This window comes from Cydia amplana, chromosome 1, assembly GCF_948474715.1.
Source record: "Cydia amplana chromosome 1, ilCydAmpl1.1, whole genome shotgun sequence".
Classification (NCBI taxonomy): Eukaryota; Metazoa; Arthropoda; class Insecta; order Lepidoptera; family Tortricidae; genus Cydia; species Cydia amplana.
In genome coordinates this window covers 29625670-29652907 of record NC_086069.1, presented here as the reverse complement: position 1 = coordinate 29652907, position 27238 = coordinate 29625670, and the positions used below count along the sequence as shown (strand labels likewise).

At 35.9% G+C, this 27238-nt stretch overlaps 1 protein-coding gene across 9 annotated transcripts in view; it reads left to right on the top strand.

Annotated features, from left to right (window-relative positions):
• The window catches only part of LOC134652179 (CUGBP Elav-like family member 4), an 849854-nt gene that overhangs the window by 350870 nt on the left and 471746 nt on the right, over positions 1 to 27238 (top strand). The gene's annotated exons all lie outside the window — the stretch shown is intronic.

Here is a 27238-nt window from a genome sequence, read left to right as displayed (position 1 = left end):
CAATCGTTAATTGACTTTATATAAAACTTAAAGCGGGTACAATTTGAGCTAAATTAAATCAGTCCTTGTTATGTTGGCATAAGGTTGAACTTAGCTTGGCCCGGCTACGCCTGTACTACCTATAGGCGGTGCCAATCAGTGTGATGCACACACGGTTGTAGTGATCTGTTGTCTTACGTTATTCTCCGTTTTTGAATTACTGTTCCCCAAGCCAAACCAAGATATATTTTGTAGGCAAAAATTACTTGGGTTTTCGCTTATTTAGTTCATATTTCGTCTGACTGTAGTACACGGTCTGATTTAAAATAATCTAAACTAAATTTAAAAAACACGCTATTACCTATTTGGACATGCTAGCTTTAATTATTTTAGGTATAACAATCGACAATACCCGGCAATTCCTGTTCAGTACGGATATGATGGTCGTTCTTGTCTACGTGACAGCGTGATAAAACGGTGTCCGTCACTTTCTTTCCCACGGTGTTAAACAGTGACAGTTATTTTATCACGTGGATAAAGATGGATAAAGCTATCCATAATAGGCTGGCAGGATTTTATTTTGAACGACTTTATCAAAAAATCATTCGGCTGGTGTGTATTTGTTTAACTTTAGATACTGTTTATTTTAAGAGTCATAAAACTTTTGAAATCAATACGAGAAACAAATATTACAATAACGTGTAACTAAAAAAACTGATAACTAAATCGTAATCAATGTTGTGAAGACGAGACTGTCGCTAGTTTAAAGATGGGAATTTATATTTACATTACATTATATTTACATACAACAAAATTATTTATTTAAATCCTGAGAAATATAATTATAACCAAATAAAGAACATGAAAATATCCATTATCTAAAGTGTACCTCCCTCCGAAATGAGTGTAATCTGAGCAGACGCCGATTGTTCTCGAAGCCTGTCAAAACAATACCTAACAATAACAAGTTTGCGATCCGTCAATCTAGCCAATTATTATTCAAAATAACTTTAACAAACCTTAATCAATTTTCAGTATTTGTAAAAATTTAAGCAATAAAATACGCCAACTATTAGTGAATATTAAAATTTGCCTGAGTATTGCTTAGTAAGAACTATAATAATTGATTTTACTTTGGGGTTTATATGCCTAATATATATGTACGTTACAATAGTAGTAACAATAAATATAGAAATATGTGTGAAAAAACGTACTTAGGCTACGTCTATACATAATTTAGTAACTCTGCATAACTTTTGATTTTCAAAACATTACATTATAAATGCAAAACAACATCCAACCAACACGTATTCCATGTAAACAGTAATCACACATTCAACCCACTTCCACTTTAATAACTTCGGTAATTTTATTCCGTCGACGCCGAAATTCCGTCTTCAAGATGCAATGTTCAACTCGACACTACATTTCTGTAATCTGGCAACTTTAATTTGAACACGGCTCTGTATAAAAGCAGTTTCCATCTTCACAATGCGGAATGGCAAAAGTTGCCTTGTTTATTCCCACTTTGGTGCGGATCGGACAAGAGGTGAGAAATGCCCGACTTATTGCGAGCTTCGGCTGCTTTTTAATGTCTGCCGTGTAGTTTTCGTTTTGCATTTGTTTTAAGGGCCGCAGTGGCTTTATTAAATACTGGATTTTTGGTATCGTCTTGGGTCGTCCCATTCGTTTTTCGTCAAGTTCTTAAATTAGTCCTATTCTGCTTTCGTCACCCATTCTACATTCGTCACAATCGTCGGTGGCTTTCAATGTAGAATGTGTGACGAAAGCAGAATAGGACTAATTTAAGAACTTGACGAAAAACGAATGGGACGACCCAAGACGATACCGGATTTTTTATAAAGAAACATACCCCAAATGCCCAATACATATTCCACAACTCTTATCTTTCTGCACAGACTCTAGATTGTTTTAGGTCAGAGATAGACGAAAAGTCATTCAGATTAATTTTATTGAACCTTATTATTTACGAAAACGGGACTTAATCGCGTATAATTAAGGTTTAAAATTACCTTTGAGGTTTCGAGGATTACATTGTTCCCGTGGTCTCAGACAACTCTCCCGTCTCATTTTCTTAAATAATAATGTGTAAAAATTGTAAATGTTTAAATCAGATATTGTATCTTCACTACTAAGTATAAAACAAAGTCGCTTCCCTGTCTATCTGTCTGTATGTATGCTTAGATCTTTAAAACTACGCAACGGATTTTGATGCGGTTTTTTTAATAGATAGAGTGATTCAAGAGGACGGTTTATGTATAATTGTTAATCCGTGCGAAGCCGCCGGGTCGCTAGTTACTTCATAAAGCAATAAGGACCTTATTCAATGATCTAGCTAACACCACGGCTTATCGTTGAAGCAGCTTTAGCGGTAACTGCGTAAAGTATATGAGGCTAATTTGCTAATTTAGTTTTTATTAATACATTTAATTTGTGATATTTACCGTAGCATTCCATTTAAACACATTCCATTATATTAGTTAATCCATCTCAGTTATTAGAGCTTAAATTAAAAGAGCCATTCCAACTAATAATGCTCAGTACATAACAGGTTTCCTTTAGGCACTATCAAAGAATTGAAAACACCTAGACTTAAATTTAAGCAACCTTTAATATTACCTCCGACGACCCGGAGCACAGGCTTCCTCCTTTACAGGATTTAAGTCCCCGTCCAGTTATAAATGAACTGCCTTAAAACTAGTGATGGTTACAATACGAGTCTTTAAGTCTATATTTGGTAATATTGACTCGGTTTAAAGACTCTGCTGTTCCACAACAATTTAAATTAATTTTTCGTATGTGATAGGTGGTCGTGGGCTTACTTAGTTTCATCTTATAGAGCAGAAAAAAGCATTAAAAAAATGCAACAATATGACTTAAAATTCGGTCAGGGAGGATATTACACATAGGACAATAAGTTAATTTATTAGTGGTGGTATTTACGAGTACGAGTATTTACTCGAGTCTTAAAGATTACCTACTCCAAAGGCTTGAGTCTTATAGATTACTCCAGATACTCGAGCCTTAAAGATTACACCAAAGATTCGAGTTATAAAGATAACTTTAAGCACTCGAGGCTTGGAGGAGGAGGAAGCCTATAGCCGGAAGGGGTCCTAACACTTTATTCGATTAGTTTAAGAATAGTTTGTATAAGTGGTTAGGTACGGAATAAAAAGGCGTATTTATTTTATTTAGTTATTTATACTCGAGGCTTAAAGATTCGAGTTATAAAGATTACTTCAAAGATTCGAGTCTTAAAATTTTCTCCAAGGACTCTTCCATCACTATTAAACTTCATTTCCTCAAGGCCTGGTATCTATGGGGTTTAAGGATTAAAAGTTCAGACATCTGGCTCGGAGATGAATGTTAGCGAAATACTTTGGCCGTTTCATTCATGTGTCTTTGTTAATTGTTGGAGTTGATTAGTGTTTTGAGTTGGATTTGAATCAGTCTTTCGGTAACAAATGGGAGCAGTATTAAAAATGGAAAAATTACCGTCTTGGGTGTTTGGGTGTTTGGGCTAGGGTCCCCTAGACCCATAATATGGTGGAAAGATTTGCTGGCTATGGATGAGGTCTTGGTTGCTCAGATGGCAGAGCGCTGGAATATCGATCCAGAGGCCGTGAGTTCAAGTCTCAACCAAGACAGTAATTTTTCCATTTTTAAATTTATTATATGCTTAATAGCATCGGTCGCAGACGTTTCTGCTTGTAAAAAATTAAAATGGGAGCAGTACCTAACGGGACAGTAGTTTTAAAAAGTAATAGTTCTAAAAGGGCTTACAGATTACCAGTTCACCAGACGATATCAGCCTGTCAGTTGTTTGGAACTGCCACCTTTTGCGTTTAACTGACAGGCTGATATCGTGCGGCGAACTGGTAATCTGTGGGCCCCTATAGTCATAGTTTTACTGAATTTTTGAGGACAGATTTTGGTGAGATTGAAATCCGAAGAAAATGTTTTGTAGCTAATGAGATCAGAGTTATGGGATACAGACAATACTTTCATAAATTAATATTTGTTATTTTTACTAAAATAAACAGATGTTTCTCTTTGAACACAGGTTTTGTTTTTAAGCCAGTAGTATTATAAAATGCCATAATGGAAGAATAAAGTATAAACTAAGAACTTACCTGTAATAAAAACTTCATATGCCAGCTTAGTTATAAAATAATTTATCTCAATCTCCTAACACCTGCATACATACAAAAACGAATATTTAGTGTACTAAGCAAACTGCAAAATAAAGGAAATAAGAAAATAATTAAATAGATTTAATTAATTTCAAACCTTAATAAAGAAAATCAATCTAACCTCTCGAACCATTTAAACCCAATCCTAATTGTATCAAAAGGAAACAAAAACAAAAGACAGCCAGGTACCTAACCGAATTACGCAACGACAATTAGAAAATTAATTTGAAACCAAACGAGATAAGTTGGAGTTTTTAAACGGAACACTTGAACAATTTCGCGAATTGACGGCGAGATTAAGATTCATTATGCCTGTAAAGTTTTATCTCTGACGGCACAGTGATTACTATCCAGTAGATGGAACAAGACAGTTTGCGGTCATCACTTAATTACGTTCTCAATTCTCATACTAATATAGTTTGAGCGCAGCTCCTCATTTTAGTTAGCTTTTACGTCTGGGTCACATATTTTTTTTATTAGAGACCGCTTTCTCTTTCATTATGATTAAATGTTACAAGCCATCATGAATTTAAAGTGACAAGTTTTAAGTTATATAAATAGTAGTATAAAATGGAGGAGTCGATTTTAAAATTCCAATATGATTTGATATTGATAGAAAGATCTCTCGCGATTATTGCTGCGCGCAGGTCGTATAAAAATTGTATATATTAATTACAGATTAAGATGAGATTTGAAAACTTATTGAATACCACTTACAGTGTAGGTAAATAGGATGCAACTATTTTACAAGAAACAAGTTATAAATAGAGTCTGTGCGGAAAGAGAAGAGTCGTGGAATGTATTGGGCCCCATACATTCCACGACTCTTCTCTTTCTGCACAGACTCTACACGAAATCATTGCCGCACCCAAAACCCAAGGGTATGTTCATAATGCAGTATCTATGGGAGGAAGTCTACGAGCCGGCACAAGTTGCGCGGAGCAATAAAGCATTTTGGCAGATTTTGAAGTGGGTACCGGGCCGGGTAGGGACGGCGAATGCGACTATTGAAAAGTCTGCTTGTAATTTGTTTTTGGACGCGCCGCTTGTGGAAAATGAATTGGATAAGTTTAACACGTGTTCATATAATTTGGATAAAAAGGCTTCTTTTGTCTTCGGGTGCGGAAGAATTGCTGGGTTGGAAAAATTCGTAGGTACCTACTTATTTTAAAATTTAGATACCCGTCATTTTCACTAAAAATAGGAATAATACCTGTATATTCCTGCCTTAGGCAGTCAATGATTTTATGTTATTTTTTTAGTCGTGTCATAAAAGTACAACAAACAGGCAACACATAGGTACCTTAAAATGATGATCATCAATAAATGGTTTACGTAGATATATTTATATAGGTACCTAAGGTAATAAATAAACAAATAGTTATAGTGAATTTTTATTATCCTTTATTTATTTATCTTCTCTAAGTTAGGGTTTTTTACAATATGAATATAAAAGTAAAATATAAAAACAGTAACAAAACAATAAAAAATACATATAAACACATTATAAAAAAACCTAACCTAGGGTGCCGCCGGCAGCGGAGCAAGGCCCAAGCTGCCGGTGGTCAGGGCCGCAGAGAGAGGAACTGGCGGACTATCCGCGCCGTGTCCAAGATCACCGCCTTCTGCATCTGGCCCTTGATCCAACCACCTAGCGAGAGTCTCTCAAGATGTTGGTCGAGACTCTTCGCTATTAGAGCGTTCGCTGAAACAACTATCGGGACAATGATCGTCGAATCAACATCCCACATGGCGGTTATCTCGTGAGCCAAGTCTAGGTACTTACTGGACTTGTCCTTCTCGGCTTTCACGAGATTCTCATCATGGGGGATGGTGATGTCAACGAGTACGGCCCGGCGTTGCACTCGATCTATTATCACAATATCAGGCTTATTGGCTACAATAGTCCTGTCAGTGATGATACTGATGATAGAACGATCCCAATAGAGCGTGGCACGACCATTCTCGAGAACTGGCGCAGGTGAATACTTGTAGTACGGTACTTCGCGGACCACAAGGCCGTATAGAAGAGCAAGCTGCTGATGAATAATCCTGGCTACGAGATTATGTCTGTGCAAGTACTCTCCGTTAGCAAGATGAGAGCAACCGGAAATGATATGCCTGAGTGACTCTCCGGGACGGCGGCATGCCCGACAAATGTCGACCGTACCGTCCCTCAGGATATATTTCCGATAGTTGTTCGTCATCATTACTTCGTCCGCAATTGCACAGGCAAAACCCTCGGTTTCTCCGAAGAGGTCCCCGAATCGTAACCAGTTCACCGACGCGAGCAGATCCACATCGGGTCCCGTGAGGGCCTTGTAGAACCGCCCGTGGTGTAGCACCTTACTCTCCCATGCCGCCTTGCGATCCGCAGTACTTAGTACCACAGGTTTGCGCCAGTTCTCGTTTGCCAAGGAGAGCGGCGTGAGGTTCCTGTCAACTGCCACCACATCACGATGCATCCCACACTCGTATTATTATTATTATTAAGTATAATTATCATTTTAAAAATATTTTTTACGATACGGTAATCTGGGTATTTTTTTTACTTTATGATTTTGTACTTATTAAGTTATATTTTGTTTTATTTTTCCGTTGTTACTGAATAAATAAACCCCCTTTTTACGCAACATACTTATTCTAAAAAATACATATTTTTAGATGAACGTGCATCTTGACTTTCTAAAGGCCGTTTCCCGCAAAACTTGCACTTGTAGTGCACTTGCACGAAAATATTAAATATGCATTACGCCACCGCTGTCCGCGCAACATATTGAAACGTTCGACTGTTGAATTTGCTAACGGTTATTTGAATATACTCGTAATGGGTTTGAAAAGTTGATAACTGGAAGTTATTTCAAATCACAGCGGACGGATGTCGGTTTTACAAGCTATTATTTAACTTGCCCTGTTGGTATGTATATGTTACTTACACTAACAAAATCAAATCTTGGGAGCTAAATTTGATCCCCTTTCCGATATACGACTGAGCTGAAATTTTGCGTACGTATGTGTAAAGTTAGCTTAAACTGCATGGACTCTATATATAAACGTTATTTTGTGCAGTCTATAAGAGTATTTACATTTATTAACTACTAGCGACCCGCCCCGGCTTCACACGGGTAAACAAATTATACATAAACCTTCCTCTTGAATCACTCTATCTATTTAAAAAACCGCATCACAATCCGTTGCGTAGTTTTATAGATCTAAGCATATAGCATATAGGGATAGACAGACAGCGGGAAGCGACTTTGTTTTATACTATGTAGTGATTAGGCTTTTATGTTTACGATAATATAATATACTGTCTAATACAACGTTTCGTATAATATAAAACTATAAAGCGTTCCTTTCCTTAAACCCTACCAAAAACCTCACTTCAATCGTGAAGAGAACCCAATCCAGTGCTGAAATGCAGTGACCCTTTTTCAATTACACGATATACCAAAAGCAAAATAGAAAACCAAACTAAATAAAGTTACTCCTATACCCGCCATGTCAGTTTTAGACAAATAAGGAAGGAAGCAGCGTTTTCCGTTCGGTCCCGGAGCCGAGCGGAGTGTGCGACACTGGGCTGACTCGATTTTAAGGTTCCGTAGGTTTTTTTTTTAATTAAGAAATTGATCAGGCTCAATTTTCATTCCAAGCTACGCCAAATGGGACTCACATGCATTATAATTTCCAAGTCGGTGAAATCTTACGGCAAATTCAATTTAAAAACATACTTTGGCTTAGAACTACAAAAAATACAGTAAAAGACACACCTGAATAAAACCAATAAAGTGATTCTATTGGTTCTTAACAAATTCCCATTAACAAAATCCCTCGCTACAAATTCTCGCACATAAATGTTGGAAACGCAGCCTAAACAGGCAATTGAACAGGGAATTCAATGGGTTTTGAAAAAAAAAAGATACCTATCCTTATAACTCTCGTAATTTCTAAATAAAATTCCACCTCAACAGTATGTTTACCTTGTTGTTGTTCAAAATAAATGTCTTTCGAATGTAGTATATTTCTCGGAACCATTTGCAATTAAGTTCCATTCAGATCATGTTATGAATTTGACTCATATGTAACGTTGCGGGTTGCTAGAACTATTTACGATCTCTCTAAATGAAGATTTTGTTTCAAAGGCGATTCCTCTTTAAAATGTCTCTAAATTCCCAGCAGCAATTTAACAGAGTCTAACCCTAAAAAGCATCACAGAGACTGCGTCCGTGGAGTCTCCATTATTAAGTAAGACCGCCGAGACTCGTACGTCGCATGTAATACATTGCGGCTTTTATTACGTGTGTATACATGTAGCGTGTAGTAGCGAAGCGTTTTACATTGAATAAAACAATAAAGTCTGCAGTAACGAGGTTACCTCGGTAACGGGGAGGGTTGTCAAAAGCAGTCGCAGTGCTGGGGGTTCTTTGCTTTCGAGTTTTGAGAATTTTGTGGAATGTGAAGTGGGAATGTGTGATTACGATGTGTTTGATACACTTAGGAGATTTGTGATATTTTATTTGATTCAGTATGAATGTCAACTTAGTCTTCAAAGTAAATAGTGGCGTTGATACCGCCTGTGAATCTGTCAATTTCATATCGACATTCGCCGCCGCATTACTGCCGTAATAATGACGTTCAATCCGTCATTCATTTTATCAAGGGATTTGTTAGATGTATTTTCCGATATTTTTTTTTTCTTGTATAATAAATTCCGATCGTCTTTTTTCCCTGTATAAAAATTTCCGCACGCCTTTTTTCCCAATCGATATATTTCCTGGTATATTTTTTTTCTTGTATATATAAATCTGAACGCCTTCTTTCCGTATAGACATATTTTCCGATAGATTTATTTTCTTATACACAAATATCTGAACGCCTTCTTTCCCTGTATTTTTTTAACATAATGCAATATTTTATAGTCCTTAATTTTACTAGGGGACAAATTCCCGGCTGTCTTTTTTCCTGATCAGAAATTTTAAAATAGATATGATTCTTGATAGAAAATTATATAATATGTATTCGCATGTTCGCAATTTTGCCCGTTTACGTTACTACCTACTTACACTACAACATAAAAGTTGATACAGATGTAGTGCATAATTACTTTCCATCGTGTTTTATCGAAAAAGTTCGTATTTAGCGTGCTGTTTCAGTCAGCGTCCAAAGGCCCTGTTTCTAGAAAGCTTGTTAGTAAGTATTAGGTACCTAATATTACTTGCGGTAGTCTCTATTCTATTCATATTGTTTGAAAGGGACTTTCACAAGGTACTAGTTACAACTTTTCGAGAAACGGCCCTAGTACCCGACAAACGAACGAAACGAAACGGTTTGACATTTGACACTGAATAATAAAATTCCATATTAATGGATATGAAAATGTCACTCATTTAAAACAATAATTGATTGACACTTCGGGTGCCGTCGTATTCCGATTGAAATCAAATCAGAGTTTTACCGATGTTGTGACGGATTTTATTGACTTTTATAGTAAAGGCACAGGCATTAGAGTTAGGTATAAAGAATAAGATTAGGTACAGTCAAGTTCATAAATGTGTACTTTTTAGGTTTTAATCGTGTGCTGGCACGTTAAATGTTTAAATAATAGAATATCCCCCATATATTAAAAACATGAATGTCAGATGTGAAAGTGGAGCTAAGTTAGTAGGTTGACGGTAGGACGATCCCCCCCCACTCTACAGTACACTTTAGTGCCTTGTCTATTTTAACATCTTTATTGTCTATTAAACTCGACTGTACACACGGCCACACTCCTATATGACCATTAAAGACGGAACTGAGAAACTGTAAAAAGAGATGAATATAGATTTTACATATTAATGTCACGTGCGGGACAGAGACAGTTTTTGACAGTTTGTCTTCAATGGTCACTCAGCTCTGTGGTCGTCTGTACAATAGGTGTAAAACCAAAGTAGAATAAGGCCCCTGATTAGGTTATTTTATTAATCTACTAAGTTAGGTTTTTTTGTACCTACATAAAAAAAAATGCTTACACTTCGGTAATACATTGTTTGAAGTTCTCTGAACTTTGTAATACATACATGATAATCCTGTAAAAAGTTAGTAAAAATCGACGGCGATATTTTTTAAGCATTTATTCTAAATCCAATTTTGAATTAAACATCATATACACCGTGCCCGTCAATAACCCGAAAGATTCATAACAAGCATTCCTGAGGTCAAAAGAAAGGAAAAAACATTATATGACTTTAGGTCAAATTCGCCTGAGTTCCGGAGTTAATGCCAATTAAAAAAAAACATAAAAATTATTGTAACTCAATGAAATATGCCCGTACAAAGACGATTTTACCACTGTGGCGCCTAGTCTAACGATAATAAGTGGTTAGAATCTTTCGGGTTATTAACGGGCACAGTGTATAAAATAGATAAACAATAGAGAGAAGCATTTCACGCATATCTCACACAATATTATTAAACTTAACTTAAATGATACTTATTGTCAACAAAAAAAGCTTAATCTAGACACACGGCACCGCGGCAATGTGACCGGACAAGTTTGAAAAATAAGCTGCTTGTAATTAATGTTTAAACTTAAGGAAAGTCAGTATTTTAAGTATGACAACTTATCTATGCACCTATCTAAGGTTATGTCACCAACTAACATAGCATTAACAATTCTTTGAATTTTCTTGTCAATTTCGATATATTTTCGAGCCCTCTTGCGATACACGTCATGGTTTAATTCGTGTTGACTAAATTTAAAGTCTTGCGAAATTGCTTCTTCTTTAAGTGTCCATATGAAATGTAATAAATTTAAATCATTTCTTATCGTTTTGTTTAGTTTACTATGCCACCCTTCGACGACATTAGTCGTGCGGTGGCGGTGGTTGTAGCATGACAGTAAATCTATATTTTTAAACGTGAACCACTGACCCTCTAAATATTCATTAAAAGTTCCAATATTGTTGATGGCCGGTGCTTTCGCCTGTAAACCGAACCAACCTTCCATAATTTTCGAATTAGGTAGGTGAGCTAACTGAACACATTTTCTGACGTAAATGCAGCCGTCCCGACTGTTGCAAATACCGAATTCGCCTGCATTTGTCCATACTGCCTTGGAGAAATGAAAATAGCAACCAGTTATTTTCGTTGAAGGAAATACAATTTGCAGGGCATTCTTGGCAGCTAATTCGAAGTGCACTTTAACATTTTTTGGATTGAAGTTAGGCACAAGTTCTTTAATTGATTGAAACATCATTTCATAGGTTCGCTGCTTTTTGTTAGGCAGTAATACGAAAAAAAATGGTACCATTTTTGTGAACTCCAAGTCGCTCCCGATGTCTCCGTGAACTGTGTATAATTGAACATAGGGTTTCGGGGTAATTTTGAACGTCCCATCCATGAAGAAATTTTCTATATTTTTTAAATTGTTTTGGGAGTCAGGTGTTATAAAAATCAGTATGCCGCCTTTATTTGTGCATAAAAAGTCTTTGGCTAACTCTTCTGGTAGCTGTACGTCGTCACAAGATTGTACATTAACTTTGGCCCATTGGGCACGCCGGTGTTTGTAAAGACAGTCTCTATTTTGATAAAAAGATGGTAATTTGTCAGCGTAGGGCTCGGACATATACTTTGCCATTTCTTCTTTCCAAATTTGTGGTATTGGTCGGTAATCAGTGGAAACTTTTTTTTTTAAATCTATGAGACTTTGTTCAATGTCGATACTTTCGAAGTCGGGAACACAACTATGGTAGGTTTCTCTTATTATTTTTGAATGATTGCCGTCCAATACCACCGAACCTTTACAAATACTTCTAGCACACGTCCAGACCGATGTACCACTTTTGTTACACCTTTTATGATGGTATCTATAGCCACCACGAATCAAAATTTCGCCGCCGTGACTACTCTCAATAAACTTCAACTGAACATTTACTTCACTGGGGCCAGCAGGCTCCATTTTCACAATTTGTTCGTACTTACAAAATTAAATTCAAGGCGAAGATAATGAAGTAACAATAAATGACAATTACAAAGTCAAAGACAAACATGTAATAAACTAAATAGACAGAAAGTTATCTACACGTATAAACTGTATAGAGGATTAATAGGCGTACTTCTGTCAAGTGCCTAACTAAGTACAACGTTTCACTCGTTTGATTTGATTACTGATTGGTAAAATTCCTTTAAAGATAACTAACCATGATACACAAAATATTCCACACAAGATTGCAAACAGGGTCCAAGCAAATAAGAAGTTTTGCCCCTAGTAAAATGAATGACCATGAAATTTTTCGTTAAACAACAAAAATACAGGGAAAGAAGGCGTTCAGATATTTGTGTATAAGAAAATAAATCTATCGGAAAATATGTCTATACGGAAAGAAGGCGTTCAGATTTATATATACCGTAGAGTTTCGTATCTTTGCCTGGGCTCCCTATTTTCGCCTACTTTGACAAAAGTTGCCATTAACAAAATGTTTCTAATGTAAGCCTTACATAAAACTACTAAATACAAAGTATCTTTTACGGGTGTCAACATTCTTCGAACAATCTGCGGCTAACTTCACACAGTTTACGTTCAGTGAGGTTTTTTCGCGACGCCGACCACACGTTTTTTTAAGCCAGTGTTTGAACTTCGGTTTTTAACAGTGATACAGACCAGGTAATGTTAAACTCTTTACATGATTATATACTATAACTATTTCTTTTTCATATGAAACTATTATTTAATGGCTAGCTTATGTTTAGAAGTCACAATTGGATAAAACATTGGTGAAGGTACTTTGCGTCCATCTTGTTGCCAAATTTCGCCTACCCCTAGGGTTGTCAAATTTGTTTTACCACATTAATAGGGTATTTGACTGTAAGTATTTCAAATAAATTATTTTACACCATGCATGAAATAAAGCATCATAAGGTTAATAGAGAAACGTAGACAGCAGTTATTTTTTAGACACAATTTATATTTTAAAACCGGTATAAAACTATAAACAATAGGTAACTTGATTGTGACGTCACATGCTAATGTTACATAATAAACCCCATAGTAGCAAAATCGTTTTGACAGTTCGAAAAAAGAAACTGATTTGACTAGTAGTCAAATACCCTATTGGTGGTGGATGGCATTACTTGTTTCCAAATTTAAATATTTTTGTACAGTCAGCAACAGAAGTTGCTCAGCGAGCCAGGTTTAAATATTAAATATTTTTGTTAAAAATTATAATTTTTTTACTTATAAACCATTACTCCCCTTTATTTGGCATGTTGGTTAATTTTTGGCAGCCCTAGCTTCGTTATAGAAAATGTATGAAACCAACTTCAGACTGTTACCAAACTTCGCCTACTACACCGTTTTTTTAAAATATAGCTAGCCTGGTGTAATTAAGGTTCATAGTATAGTAGCACATTCCAAATAGATACGACTTAACATGTGTTAGTCACAGAAAAGTGTATTATTAGCGGTAAAGCATGCCGTAGGCGAAGATTGGGAAAAATACCCAAACATCGCCTATTGCTTTTGAGGCCATTTTTTACCAACTTAACCAATGAAATTCAAAGTTTCAATTGTGAATACTGATAGTTAGGAACACTAAAAAACGTTTTTTCGCCTTAACGGATTAAAATGCTTTCAAATTTGAGAGATTTTTTAGGAAAAGTGTCAAAACTCAGGTGAAGATAGGAAACTCTACGGTACAAGAAAAAAAATATACCAGGAAATATATCGATTGGGAAAAAAGGCGTGCGGAAATTTTTATACAGGGAAAAAAGACGATCGGAATTTATAATACAAGAAAAAAAATATATCGGAAAATACATCTAACAAATCTATCAAGGTAATTGACAGATACAGTAATTTATTATTAATTTATTCCACTTACCCATTTCCACTAAGTTATCTTTTGTCCCAGCCCAACAACTAACTTTTATCTCAATTCAACTTTGCATACACAAACACTTAACAAATACTATAGCTTGTTTATACAAAGTTACCGATAAACAACCTGGCAGGCACGGCCCAGAGCAATCACGGCCACAATGGCTTCAAATCTGATTAATTATTCGTCTACAAGTCTATTATTTATCGCTAAGCATTCATTAAATCCGTCACGGGCCGCCGCTTGCCATCGTTCGGCACAAGGGACAGTCTATACTTGTATATTGTAGGTGTAGATGTTTCTCGATGTGTTTGAAGTGTTTTTGAATTGAGTTGATGGTGTTTTTCGCTGCGTTCGTTTTAGTTGAGAAATAATTGGAATTTGTAAACAGCTAAAGAATAAACCGTTCAATGTTTAATTGAACATGGGAAAATATTTCTTATTATTATTATTGCTTGTTGTTTTTAAATTTAATCATTGCCTATTGATTTTAATTTGTTTTAATGTGGATATTTTATGTAGATGCTCAACGAGCACACACAGCCTAGTCGGTAGTGATCTTGTCTCTACATAACTAGAGGTCCCGGGTTAGAATCCCCGAAGGGCATTAATTATTTGTGTATTTGTCAAAAAAAAATATTCCTGAGTTATAGATTTATTCTATATTTATATTTGTAATTCACAGTTTCTAAGGGTTATGATATGATTTTAGGCGTCTGTGTTGTATGTTGTGTAGTTAGGTACGAGTACGTGTCTTTCATGTTGAATAAGGAGTAAATCTTTTATTTTATAATAGGAGGAGTTTTGTATACGCAAATACAAATTCTTTATTCGTCGATCATAGGTGTAAGCAACATGATATTGCATATGATGGTAGAATGAAACATTTTTCCACTATGTCGTGCCCAAGGGCATACGAAATTAAGTTTGATTGTTAATTAATAGAAATTAGCATGCACCATGCATTAAATTTAAATTTACAGGCAGGGTGTATGTCAAACAATAAATAAATAAATTAAAGCAAAAACCATTGTCGAGTAGTATTCAACTTTTTTGTAAAAAAGTGTAAAAGTGTATGCTCCAAGACATTATATTATGTTTCTATTTATGTTATTAAAAATATATAATCCGCTCTTCCCACATAACAATCCCCGTGGCTTCCATTAGTCCCCGTCGAATGACATAAATGATTAAATGTCATCCGAATTTACACTGAAAGCACTCGGACACAAGATGTTTGAGGGTCGTTCGGCGGAGAGTCTCTTGAGATAAGCTTCTTCTTTTATACAATTATTGTTATATTTTTTCCATTGATGGCTTTGTCTGTGAGTCAGGAAAAGTATAGAAGAAATACTTTAAGATATAAAAATGAAATTAAAGCATTTTTTTTTTGTCACGAGTGTCTAAAATTTTAGATTAATGGGTTGGCAGATTTGAAATTGACAGGCATCTTGCCTTACTTAAAATTTACAATATACTTATATACCTACTATTCCATTGTTTCCATTGTTTAAGACGTTTTGATTTCTTTCATATCTAACTTATGCTTTAATGTTTTTAACTTCTGTTAAGTTTATTATTCAAAAGATTAACCAATAGTAAACAGAACTTCTAGTGTAAATTTCATTCAATAGCATGACGGACGTACGCGTTTGCGATTTTGAACAGCGCGCCAAGCGGGACGTTTTGGATACTCGTACTCAAAATCCCATACAAAATGAGACTTAACGCAAACGCGTACGTCACGCTATCGAAAAAATTTACACTAGGAGTACAGCCACCAACATAGTTACAAGTAAATACACACATATTTTGTCTACTTAAAATTTAAACAATTATTGTGCTGAAAGCGTGAACATTTACATTTACAATTCTGATTTAACAATTTCTTATGGTTTTGATCATATTTTAATACGACCTTGAAGATGGCCAACGCTGATTGGTCCATGCGAAATGAAGTGAAAGTCGTGCGAGAGTGCGCCAATCACCAAGACCGATTGTCACGGTCATATCAAAACCAGTTCAAAACAACAATATACCTAAATTAAAATCGACCTCCAGATGACATTTATATCACCGTAAAATTACAAAAGCAGCAAACAGATAACATTTTGTAAGCAAAGGTGACCCTATAATCCCACAACACCCTAATAATAACACTCTCAGGTATTACGATGTCAACAAAATTAAGACCTAGGTGTCGCGTTTCGTAAACACGTTTTGTCACCTGACAAGTGACAAGATACGTGACGTTGAGTTATGATAATGGATAACGGAATGGGCGGACTATGTATAGGTTGAATTTTGGGTTGTTTCGAACAATAGCTTTTGTCTTAATATTGATATCTAGGTTAGAAAAAATCGAACTTGAATGGATTTACTAACATAAATGGTTATTTTAATGATAATAAACTGAAATTATGTGAAAAATATTCTTTATTCTTTACACAATGAGTATTGAGATAAGTGTGTGTTAATTTTTTGCTGTCACGTAAAACGCCTGTAGACATTTTTTGGAAGCTTATCACATTGATTGATTTTGAAATGTAACATTTAAGTACCTAATAAAAATACGGTAACACAATTATTAAGTTATTTTAAGATCAACTAATAAGACACTTGAAGGAACTTGTCATACGGACCATCATTCGACGCGAGACGTAAAATAAGATCATGAAAAATAAATATTATACGTTCATGTTCCAAATAAACTTGTACACTTACCAAATCTCAGAACAAAAATGATAGTTCTAATTGTATTCATAATAATTAATATCACGTCGTCTGTCTGTCAGCTAATAAGGCTCGGCGCCGGCGGCACTAGTGTAAATCAAGATGCCGACACCTGCTACAGTCGAAACCTATTACTAAAGCTGTGTTCTGACGGGTGACACACAGACGGATAGGATAGATAACTTTTAAACATATCCAGATCACTGTTGCCACGAGGACGTGTGGAAGATCAGAATGGCCGTGTCGCAGACTTCTTATTATGACTGCGTTTTATGGAATGTGAAGTAGGAACTTATTGACGAGTGTTAAACGAATATGGACGGACATGTAAAACTATTTTCTTGCAAAAAAAAAAGTGAGATATAGTCTTACGTGCGCCTCATAGAATAAAAAATATCTTTGAATTTTTAAAAACGGATAACATTTTGTGTATGGTCGCTACTACTATTATAAATGCGAAAGTAGCTCTGTCTGTTACCTAACTCTTAAACTGCTGTCCTCATGTCCTCCTTACATAATTATTTGGCATGGAGATAGGTAGATTCCCGGGAAAGAACACACGATTGTTTTTATCCCTGAAACCATGATAATAGGAGGGGGGGGGGGACACAACAGATTTCGAGAATCATTACTTTGACATAACTCTAATACTGAAGCATGATATTTTAACTAACTTCATTACTTACCAGTCATTCTTTCATGCCAATCGCTACACTATCACTAAAAATGTAATTTTTCTAAGTAATGTCATTATTCCTGATAGTGTAGGGCCCGTTTTATTCGCCAATACGCTCGTGCCTGTGTCCTTATTCTGTAATCCGGCGCACGTAAATCATCACATAACTTAAAACACACAAATAACAAGTTTGATACAGCGCTCGCAGGCTGCGCTCAAGTTAAAGGTAATTTGCATACATTATCATCCAGGTAGCGTATTCTGGCGAGAGTACAGATATATTATATCAGAATAAGCGCGCGACAATGGTTTTGTTTTTCTTTGGGTTCTTGGGTTTTTGGTGAAAAATAAGAAAATATCAACATTGAGAGGGAAAATATGTATTTTTTTGTAATCGAGTCCTTTAAAATGCAAATGTTACAAATAGATTTTAAGGTTTGATGTGGAGATTTTTTTTAAATTATGCTAAACAGATCTTATTTTTAATAAATCTTGATTTCCAGGGCAGATCTACTAGAAAATGAAAGGCAAAGCTAGATCAAAACAAAGAGATAAGACATTAAAAGTTAGTGATTACCTTAGAGTATTTTTTTGTTTGACTTCCAGTTAAAAAGACTTTTTTTTTAATTCAGGTCTCAGTAAATATTTTAAATGAAGGAGAAATGGAAAAAAATCACCGCTTCAGCCAATACTCGAACTTGCGCCCTTTTGGAACACCGGTCCAATCGCTCTTAACCAACTGAGCTACCGAAGCTTACCAGAAGCATGCGATTTTTTTCCATTTCTACCTCTATATTTTACCGTCTGTGTATGTCGGAAGTCGATAAAATGAGTCTCTATGAAAATTCAAAAATGCCACAAAAATTCCGGCCTCTTGTGCTCACCATCAGAATAAGCCCGCAGTAATGGTACCGCAGCTAACTTCAGGTGATAAACTCGCGTTTGCGTAATTAAGATAAATATTATCGCCGACTACCGTTTCCGTTTCTGTTACAACCTGAATGTTCTAGCTAGAATTTGATCTAAATACATTCGTGTTGTTTTTATGGAAGCCATCTTTTCAACATTTGATTACCTATTTTAAATCTAGAGATGTATGTTATGTAGAAACTCTTTATTGTAAATAACTATTAAATTAAAAATAAATATAACCCCCTACGCAAAAAAGATATGAAAAAACAAGCCTTTAAAAGAAACAATTAACAATTTACAGAATACATTAAATTTAAAATCGTAAATATAAAACTATTTAAATAAGCAATAACAGCCATTACTAACACGAACGTGCGAAAATTCCAATCATAAAATAAACTAGATATAATCAAATCCACAACTGAAACATTCGAACTCCGAGAATCGAAATTATTTGTAAATCGCGCAATTATATTGCGTAAATTGCATCCCTTCGCTCCAACCATTTCACGAATAATTTGTCCAATAACTTAAATAGTTTCAAGACATTTTGTTAATTTGAACTCTAGCCTGTAACATTCAAGGTTGGTTTTACAGTGGTGTTGGAGTTATGATAGGATGTTGGCAAAGTTATGGGTGGAATTGTAAATTAACGCCACAGATACACTGAAGGGAAGGGTGGTTAGCAATTTCCGCGCCTCAGATCAATTAATTAGGAAGCCCTTTGAATGGTACCCGCCATTTTTAGGATTCCGAGGGAGTTGGACGTTTTGTTTCTGTTTTGATGTTTGAGTGTTATTTTGATTGGTTTTGACTTTGTATAAAAATAGTTGCAGAATACTGTCATACAAGGCGTTATACATAAATTATCAAGTATTGTCATATTGTCAAGTCTTATCGTTTGTCCTTATCTGACATTTTGACATTTATGTTTGTTAGGAAGATAAACATTTAACAGAGGTTTGCTAAGTTTTATAACTAAGAAGACGAAAAGACTTAGATCTTATGCCTAGTTTGTTCAGACCCTGAAAAACATCTGGCCTACACCCAAAACTTTTCTAGGCAATGAAAATGGGCACATGTTGTATTGTCATCTTGGCAACTACATGTGCCCATTTTCACTGTCCTCAAGCGTACTCAATTTAAAATGTACGCCTAAATACATTGTCATAAGAACAAACCCACTTGGCAGCGTCATCCATTACCCTACACTATTTCATGATGAAGTTACCTACCGCGACGGCTATGATATATCGCCGCGAGTGCTCAGCCGGGCTTACCCCCACCTGCGTACGTCCGTATTCCACTAATATTCCTAATAATATTCTTCCTGCGGCGGTATTATGGTCGCATTTTTATCACATGTCATGTCATGCGTCACTTTCGTACTCACATACTTGTTAGAACGCGACAGGCATGATGTCAGATGATGAAAGCCCGACCGTCTTAGCCCTACTGGTATCGATTTCCTGATTGCTGAGGTCGTGACAGTTGCATTGTGATAATGTGTCGCTATTCTTGCTGTTTGTCACCGATCATCGTCAGTCCAGGGTCAGTCTTTGGTTTTTGGCATTCAATTTTGCCAGCTGTGAATAGTTTCCCAATTATGCAACTTTAACTAGTTGTGCAGTTATATAAAATTGTTTAGCAGAAATGGTGGACTGATGGTTCGTCATCATCATCTACAAATCAATCTGGATTAGTTAAGTGCGGGAACTGTAGAATCTAGTCATTAAATTGAGCTCAAGTGTTCTTTTAAAACTTCGTAGACCTGTTTTTTTTTTCGTAGAAACTCAAGTCTATTGAAAACAAGTGTTTAGATGTAAGATAACTAGAATTTAAAACCCGGCACAGTCCTTAATGGACTTCTGAGACAAGTCATACTACATTATGTGTCATATTTTAAGAGCGTCTTGTTCTTTAAGTTTGTTGTCAGGCTTTGTTACAAGCCATACGTCACTATATAAATAGGTATTAGGTAACTATATCCTGTTTAGAAAAAAAATCTACAACGACACAAAAACTAGCACGAAACTATTATCTGTTAAGCCACGCGTATCAGAATACGGAGCTGTAGTGGATTTCGTTGTTGCATACAGGGAAGATTTGAAGACAAATTGAAGTTACGAGAGGTAGGCTTAGGCTTAGTTTGCCTTTTATTAAGCGTGTTATTAGACGACCTGTTATGTTACTCTGCTTTATACAAGCTACACATTTTTTGGGATTATTTATTTATTGAGATAATAAGTATGTTATTATTATTATTTCGTATGGCTTTATTCCTGAATAAACAATTACACTTAATTTAGGAATTGTTTATTCAGGAATCTGTATGTTAATGATTCATATTTATATTTAAAGTGTCATTCTATGGAACTTGCTAACTATGTACTTAAACAAAAGTCATTAGTAAATTGACATTCACAGACAATTTCAGTATGGCGGTTTGTTTACATAGTTAGCAAGTTCCATTGAATGGCACTTCATGTATAAATAGTTTAATTATGTTATTTCTCTTTTTGATTCGCTTGTAATGCAAAGTTGAACCGCTTCATACTTATGCCTCACATTTAGAAATCAATCACGATTACGACATAACATTTCTCGGGGTGTTAATTTCCACCATATTTAAGTACTTAATTAATAAAAAAAATTCAAATGTAGTCTCATGTTTATATTGTTCATAAAATAATATTGATTTGAAATGCGAAAGTAATTCTGACTGTCTGTATGATACATCTTCACGCTTAAATCGCTGAACCAATTCAGTTGAAAGTTAGGTATAGAAATAATTTGAGGCCCAGAGAAGGACATAGAATATTTTTTACTAGCACACGCAGTGCAAGTCTCATAATTTCACAGAAGTTTGATGTTTAAAATAACACTTGCACTGCTGCTGCGCTATCAAAATCGTTGCAGACTTATTATCTTGGTCTAACTCTATTGCTCTGGCATTGTATAAAAATATTTTTTCTGCTCCCGTACTTTTATTTGTCATTTAAAGGGTCGTGCACACACCTTTAAACCCTATCTTATAGTTGTCAAGACAAGTCTTTAGTCTATTCCCCAAAAAAGTATTTGTGTATTACACGCAGTATCTTTGGCACTTTTACGATACTTCGTGTAATCACCACTTAAAAAATATTGTATGAAATACATTGTTGCCAACCTAATTTTAATTGTCATCTCTGACAGATGAGTGAACCATAGACATGTTTTTTTTATTTCATTCATTCTTTTCCTGCCCGTACCGGATTCTTTGCTACTTCTTGAATGAATAATATTTGTTATATTTACTATTTTATTTCAAAGCACTTTGAGGTCGTAGAAAAATTATTGTATGCAACGTTATTTAACTGAGTCAAAAAATACTCGTGGCGTCTTTATTAACAATTTTCGGCTTCGCCTCAAATTGTTACTCACGCCACTCGCCTTTTTTGACCTCTCTTAAACAACGGTTGCATAAAATACTATAATTAATGTGTCGTAGTAAACTTCACAATGTAATTTTTAAATAGCCCAAACTTTTGTTAAAAATGTGGCATTCATAGGACGGAAATCATTAATCATACTAGAAGGAAGTGGAAGAACTGAGCAAAGGCATCCTAATATGAATTGTTAGGATAATAGATGCAAAATTTTCCAGTCTAGAGGCATTCTTTACATGAACTAAACCTTCTTTATACGAACCAGGAGCGATTCAGATTTAGAAACTTGTTATGGTTTAGAGTTGGTTTTGATACGTCATTACTGGTACAGCCGGGCTAGCACATGATTGGCGCGACAAAGGGGCTACCGCGAAAACCGTTTTTCGCAAATTGCGGGGATCTTTCTCTTTTACTCCAATGAAGGCGTACTTAGAGCGACGGAGAAAAATGCCCGCAATTTGCGAACTTCGATTTTCGCAGTTATAGCACAGTATCTCGCGGCGAGATAGACTACCCGTCCCTCTTTTATTAACATAGTTAGAAAAAGACCGGTAATTTATCTCGCCGCGAGATACTGTCGCGCCAATCATGTGCTAGGCCTACAGGTTCGATCGGTTGATCTGTGCAATTTTACTTTATCTAATCCCGCAAACCGTGAGACCTGAGAAACATGAGATAATGTAGACCTTTCGCTTAATACTAGTTTTGTACTGACTTTATTTTATTTTTATTGTTTAGTATTATTATGACCCATTTACTCTGTGATATGACGACCCTTTCAAGTCGTCGGTAACAGTCATTAAGGCTAGGTGGAGAGGTTTTTCTCCTCGGCAGGGTAACGTAACTTCGTTCGCAACTTTACTTTGTTCGTGACTCGAGGCTCCTATTCCGTATGCCGAACTGCTATCAGGCGATTTTCATATCCTAACAAAGTGTTCTAATTATTTCAGATGAAGCTGCATAGGTACATCTAAAATTAACGAAAAAATCTAAACTAGACCACCCCTACATACAGGGTGAAATTGTTATGTTTGACCATACGTGGGTGTGTATGTATGTAGGTCATACTGAACAACTCTTACTATGGGGCCAACCCCGAAATCACGAAAATTTCGTGCCGTCTCATACATTTTGGTGAATCACATTTCAATGTTTTTCGTCATTTCCGGGTTGGCCCCATAATAAATGTTGTTCAGTATGACCCACTGTAGTCACTCCTCAGTGTATGGTCAACCATAACAATTTCAGCCTGTATAGGATGGTTATTACATTGCTTTTGTCAACCCAATCGCGATGACACGTAACTAGAGAAATGTCGACGAGCGGCGACATTAGTCGCTCCGTATAATCGCGTTTGGCAACAAATTACGAGTTACGGGCATGCGCGATCAGCTGTGCATCAACTGGGAAGTTTCATAACACTTATACCCTGTTTTAGATCAATTTTAGATGCACTGGGTGCTTAGCCAACATGCCTGTCGTTAACGCTCCATACCGTAGCGTAGTCATATCTGTCTATCACTATTTCATATTAATAGTGCGACATTGACAGTTGCGTTTCGTTCGCTTCGGAGCGTTAACGATTGGCACGTTGGCTACGCTCCCTGGACTGTAATAGAAAACTGGAAGTGCGAATTTGTCGAATATAATATGAATATAATACACTTTGGTTACAAAATATTGAAGTGCTATTTTGTTGGTATCAGCCAAGTATCAGCATCTCGTTTCTCTCTCAGCGATCTCATTTCTTATTTCCTATCATTCTTATTCGTCACTCGTTCTTTATTTATCTTTGTTTTTGTCATTACCTTTTATGGTCAAATGTGTATTTTTATTATTTTTTGTTGGGTGCAAATGTTGACATTTATTTTTTAAACATTGTTAAATAATAATAGGTATTTTTGTTTAATTTGGACATGTGATATTTTATATTAATTTCAAAAATATTAAACTTTAATCATAATAATAATAGAGTTGGACCAAGCTAAGGAGGCAGCAATTTTAATAGCCCATACATCAAACTTGACTATCAATATCGCTGCCAACTTACCTTGGTCTAACTCTAATAACTTACATTAATGCTCAGGTTTATGTTAAATTCAGGAAACAAAACTGATTAAATACATTTAGCTTTGTTTTATTCCTATGCTCGAATAGTTCTGTCTTCGCCGATTCAGTAAAACTGTTTAAAACAAAACTATACGGAACACAAACATTTGAAGTCTTAATTCGGAAACGAAAACGAATATAACTCTATCACTGTCGCACACTCGTAATTTTCAATAAGAGTGAGCAAGAGCACAAATCCAATGAGTTTTCGAAATCATTTCGATTCGCTAAATTCAGAATTGAGAAGAGAATAATACTAAGACATAAAGCTAGATTAAATCAGTTCACACACCATTAGAATGCTGTATTCAAGCGAAAATAACCAGTAAAATCTTTACTATAGTAAAATCAAACACTCCTCCTCTCTGTCACACTTACCTACGGTGGGTAGGTGTGTCAGAGAGCACACTACGTATTCGCGTGCTGCGAGCATTTGATTTTATTATAGTAGTGGAGGTAAAAGTAGAGTTTTGCTGAACTTGGGATCTCCGCAAAATACAGACGTATTGAGCTTTATTTAAAACAAAATAAAGTACAAAATTGTATAATATATTGTTCACGTTGGCTGTGCATCAGCCAGATTGGAGTATAAAATTAATATGGCAGTATTAGTGAAATAAGTGCTTTAGAAGTTATGAGGGAACGTTTCAACATACCTACATAACGGTCAAAATAATATAAATAATAACGCTTCTTTTGCTTCGCCGTAGTTGGGTAATTAATAGCTTTGTTTGTTGAAGTATTTAAATATTACTTAATATTTGTTCATGATGTTCCGACGCACTTGTACTTGTAAGGTGCAACATCGAAAACGCATAAATGTGACATGTGTCCATAAGCTACAATACAATATAAACAAATACGCTTTATTTTACACCTGAAGTAGAGGTAAACAACAGGCGGTCTTGTAGCTGAAAAGCGATCTCTTCCAGACAACCTTTAGTTACCAGAAATTAATAAATTTATGTCAAGCTACGTGACCTCACGTGTACTACAATAAATATATTAATATACAGTAAAAAAATACTAGAGTTTTTTGAACAAAAATACAACGAATTGAATGTCCCTATGAAATTATCCTGCTTCAATTTACATATACCTTTTTCTGTTCACATTCAACGTTTACAAGAAACCTTGTTACAAAGCACTAAGTTCTATTTTTTCTTATCTAATCAAGTACTTTAGTAAAAAGACGTCAACTCACAACAATGCCATTCAAACCATTTAATACAGTACGTGGGCGATAAAAAGGAACGTTTAATTTCCAAGTCACCTTCAGTATTGGAGTTTGAATGGAGTCATTAGGACGGCGAGCCAATGTACCTCGTGCATGGTTAATGGATCTATAAAATATCCTGGCCTTGATGCGGGCGCGTGGGATACCTATGGCCGGAAAAACTTAAGATAATTTTCTTTTTATCGATTCAATACGTTTTTTCCATCGATTTTTCATATATAATTATTTTATTGATAAATCTAAGGGTCCTCAAATAATTGAGATCTAATTAGCATAATATTTTATTGGCTTTTGCCCGCGACTTTGCATCAAATTTCATATATAATGAGTTCAGCGGTTTAAGCGAGATGAGATAATAGACAGACAGATAGATGCACAGACATACGGACAGAGAGTTACTTTCGCTTTTTGAATATTTGTAGCGATTACTCACTTTAAAAGCACACTTACCTAAATAACTATTAATATAAGATCATACTCGTAATAAAAAAACACCCAACGCTTGTGGAAAATGCATCTCATATGTAGGAAAATTTAAAACTTTAACGAATGAAAGTCCGGATCGGGACCGAGAGGCGTCCATCACTACGTTTTCTATAGAAAGCATCACATGATCACCGATCACACATCATAGAAATTGAAGTGTTAAACACCTCGGCCCGGACTCGGACCGTTCTACCGTGAGTCATATTTAAAACTGGCATTGTCATAGTCGTGCGCGGTTATCGCTTTTAGTTTCCACACACACGTAACCACATCCAATAATATTTTGCCGCCACCACGCTTGCGGGCAACCACCATAATGCATCTCTTATGTCATTTCGTATCAAAACTGACATCCATCAAACCGTGTTGTCAACACGAAAACTCCCACGTATTTTTGCCAAACAGTGGCAGCAGAGGAAGTGCGAAATGTTGAACGGATAGCCAAAGCTCTGCCGCGTCGCCGTTATTCAATTTACATGCAAATGGGAGGGGGTGGGGGGCGCCAATACTACGCTGATGTATCGCGTCAGAACGTGTCCTGTGCCGGTGTAGCGGGTTGGGCGAAAAGCGAAGGCGATTGTCGATTAAGATACATAGTTATTACTAACTCCTGACGTATACCGCAGCTCCATTTGTTGATGTACACCCGCCATCCTGACTCTCACTCACTGTCGCACTAATAATGGAAGAGTGATAGAGTTAGAGAGACACAAGCGTTTCGTTGTAGCGTAGCGCAAGTACAGCGGAAGCGATTGTCACGTTGGCTCGGCGCAGTGGCCATGATGGCTACGATTACTCTGGCAAGAGAGTGAGTAATGCCAAAAAAAACTTAGCAACTCGATTTGGAAAGTTTCTAACGGCAAATCAGTAGATTGAATGCAGTGCTCGCTACGTTGCGTTCACCTCTCCCATTTAGCACAGTGTAAAAAGTAACAGTGGCTTTTGTTATTTGCGTAAATGCCGACACCGCGCAAGAACACAGTAGAGTTGTCACAGACTTTAAGGCCGCGTAATCATAATAAGACACATCCCTCGCATCCCTCACGATTGTCCTGTCTTGACGGTTTCGTCGAATGACTGTATTGTTTTATAGACTGTGCCATTATTGTGACAGATCTCCGCTTTCGCTTGTGACTTGCGACAGCAATATTCGTGTGAAATATAACGCTACAGTGGCTGTCTTCGATATTCACGGGTCACGTCACATAGGTCAGCGCTCGGTTTTAATATAAACCATGCTACGGTTACGTTGGGATTGACGTGTTGAGAGGCTGAGAGGTAAAAATCACTAAAATCATCAATGTATCATGTATGTACCTACACTGATAAATAAATAAAAGCGTCATGATTTTCCATAATGTTATGCACTATTGCATTTCCTGATAATGACCCAAAACTTTCACATACGAACCCCGATGCATAATATGTTATCCTCTAGTCAGAATTTATTTTGGTTCTCACGTTTGTATACAACTAATGTTTTAGTTTAAAAAAATCCTAATGTAGTTTAGCTTTAAATAGAAATATTCTACAATAACTAAATCCAAACGAAATCATATTCATAACAAATTCAGATCAAATTGATAAGCTGTTATTACAATAAGAAT